Source organism: Nyctereutes procyonoides, unplaced genomic scaffold (assembly GCF_905146905.1).
Source record: "Nyctereutes procyonoides isolate TBG_1078 unplaced genomic scaffold, NYPRO_anot_genome, whole genome shotgun sequence".
NCBI classification, from domain to species: domain Eukaryota; kingdom Metazoa; phylum Chordata; class Mammalia; order Carnivora; family Canidae; genus Nyctereutes; species Nyctereutes procyonoides.
The window spans coordinates 14,737,375-14,740,379 of NW_026575146.1; the positions used below are offsets into that span (position 1 = coordinate 14,737,375).

Consider the following 3,005-nt stretch of genomic DNA (forward strand, 5'->3'; position numbering starts at 1 on the left):
ACTGCTTTGAGTCACCAGTATTTGTAATAACTGGAATACAAACCTTCTGGAAAAAGAACAAACAAATGAAAAACCCCACACCTGACATATACTTGGGTAATTGTTGAGTCATGGACTAGAAGAGAAGGAGATCATGTGGAGAGTGTCCCTAAATCTGCCTTTCTGACAGGACAGGTTGGTCAAGATGATGATTAAATTATGTGAGCACATGGACTCCTCTCTGGTAGCAGTGGCTAATATTGTTTATACCAAATCAGCTACATGATCTGATTGGAGAAATTATGGTGTATGCAAACCCCAAAGCCCTCAACACCCACCTGCTGAATGAATTAAAGAAACAAGAAACAGGATGTGTGTCATCAATGAAGAAAACTGAATTGGTCACACAATTAATTGTTACCCATTCCTTCATCACCTTGGAAATAATAAATGAGTATCCTCTTGCAATTACTAAACTCATGGCACTGATTGTCTAAGATGGGAAATCTAGATTTTTTTTTTGAGAGAGAGATAAGGTAGAGAAGGGCAGAGAGAGAGGAGAGAGAAAAATCTTTTTTTTTTCTAAAAGATTTTATTTATTCATGAGACACACACACACAGAGGCAGAGACAGAAGCAGCCCCCCCCCCCCAAGGAGCCTGATGCGAGACTCGATCCCCATCTCCGGATCAGGACCCGAGCCCAAGGCAGACGCTCAACCCGCTGAGCCATCCAGGCGTCCCAGGAGACAGAAAATCTTAAGCAGGTTCTACACGCAGTGCAGAGCCGGATGCAGGGCTGGGTCTCATGACCACAACCCTGAGATCATGACGTGAGCTGAGATCGAGTCGGATGCTTCTCACTTGCTGCTTGCTCTCTGCGGCCACGACCCCACCTCTGCCCATCGCCATGGAAGAGGAGATCGCCACTCTCGACAGTGGCTCCGCATGTGCAGGGTGGGCTTCTCTGGGGATGGCGCCCCCGAGCTGTGTTCCCATCCATCATCGGGCAACCCCAGCCCTAGGGCATGAGGTGGGCATGGGCCAGAAGGACTCTTACATGGGTGATGAGGCCCTGACCAAGCGGGGCATCCTGACCCTTAAGTACCCCATCGAGCACGGCATTGTCACCAACTGGGACGATGTGGAAAAGACCTGGCACCACACCTTCTACAATGAGCTGCACGTGGCCCCCGAGGAGCACCCTGTGCTGCTGACCGAACCCCCCCTGAACCCCAAGGCCAACCATGAGAAGATGACTCAGATCATGTTCGAGACGTTCAACACCCCAGCCAAGTACGTGGCCATCTAGGCTGTGCTCTCCCTGTACGCCTCTGGCCGCACCACTGGTATCATCATGGACTTTGGGGATGGCATCACCCACACTGCCCATCGACGAGGGGTACGCCTTGCCCCACGCTGTCCTGCGTCTGGACCTGGCTGGCCGCGGCCTGGCCCACCACCTCATGATGATCCTCACCGAGCGTGGCTACAGCTTCACCACTGCGCCAAGCAGGAGATCGTGCGTGACATCAAGGAGAAGCTCTGCTACATCGCCCTGGACTTCGAGCAGGAGGTGGCCATGGCTGCGTCCTTGTCCTCCCTGGAGAAGAGCTAGGAGTTGCCCGAGGGGCAGGTGATCACCGTCCAGTGGTTCCGCTGCCCAGAGGTGCTCTTCCAGCTTCCCTCCCAGGTGTGGAGTCCTGCGGCATCCACGAGACCACCTTCAACTCCATCGTGAAGTGTGACGTGGCCATCCGGGAGGACCTTTACGCCAACACGGTGCTGTCTGGCGGAACCACGATGTATCCTGGCATCACCGACGGGATGCAGAAGGGGATCACAGCCCTGGCCCCCAGCACGATGAAGATCAAGATTATTGCTCCTCCTGAACGTAAGTACTCCACGTGGATCGGAGGCTCCAGGCTGGCCTCGCTGTCCACCTTCCAGCAGGTGTGGCTCAGAAGCAGGAGTATGATGAGTCGGGCCCCTCCATCGTCTACCGCAAGTGCTTCTAAATGGACTGGGCACAGATGTGTAGCATTTGCTGCGTGAGTGAATTCCGAAGTATAAGTTTGCCCTGGCAAGTGTATACACCTCATGCTAGCCTCATGAAACTGGAAGAAGCCTTTGAAAAGAAATTTGTCCTTGAAGCTTGTATCTGATATCAGCACTGGATTGTAGAACTTGTTGTTGCTGATCCTGACCTTGTATCCAACTTAACTGTTCCCTTGGTATATTTTTAATATCCTGTACATATCTTTGATTTAAACCCTTTAGCCCCTTAGCACATGTGGCTCGGTCACTTCATGGCTGAGGTTGAGAACATGTTTATGGGAGAGAAATCCACTGATTTGGAGAATGTGCAAGACCATCGGGTTCTTGATCTGTGCGGTATCATGAGCCCCCTATTCCAGGATTTCTCTAGAGGCTGGCAAGAGTCTGAGCCAGTTGTCATTTCTGTCTTGCAGGTCTAACAGGGTTGGGAATGTCCGAGCCTTAGGACCCACTTTCCTGTCTTATCTGATGTTTTCCTGCCAGAACACCGTGGGTGGTTAATTGCCTTGAGTTGGAAAACGGTTTGCATTTACAACTGTAAATTTATCCATCCTTTTAATTTATGTAAGATTTTTGTACACAATTCTCAATTCTTTAAGAGATGACAACAAATTTTGGTTTTCTACTGTCATGTGAGAACATTAAGCCCCAGCAACGCGTCATTGTGTGAGGAAAATAAAGTGCTGCAGGAAAAAAAAAAAAGAGTCGATGCTTAACTGACTGAGCCACCCAGGCACTCCAGGAAATCTAGTTTTTCTAAGTTGTTCTTGCAGGAGTGTCTCTCAGACAGTGAGGACATCTGTCTGCTGATACAATGACTCTCTAGTTAGGCATGGAAGGTGTCCAGTACAGTCAGGATTTGAGCAGGAGTGGAGTGGCAGGGACAGAGGTCCAAGCTTCCACTTCCTTCCTGCAGATGCCCATTCTACCAAGCTGGTGCTACTGAATTCAGAACGTCCCCCAGCTGATG

General features: G+C 50.3%; 1 pseudogene; it reads left to right on the forward strand.

Moving 5' to 3' along the window:
• Positions 1–785: 785 nt before the first annotated feature.
• On the forward strand, positions 786–2,309 carry LOC129500687 (actin, cytoplasmic 2-like; annotated as a pseudogene).
• The last annotated feature ends 696 nt before the right edge of the window (positions 2,310–3,005 follow it).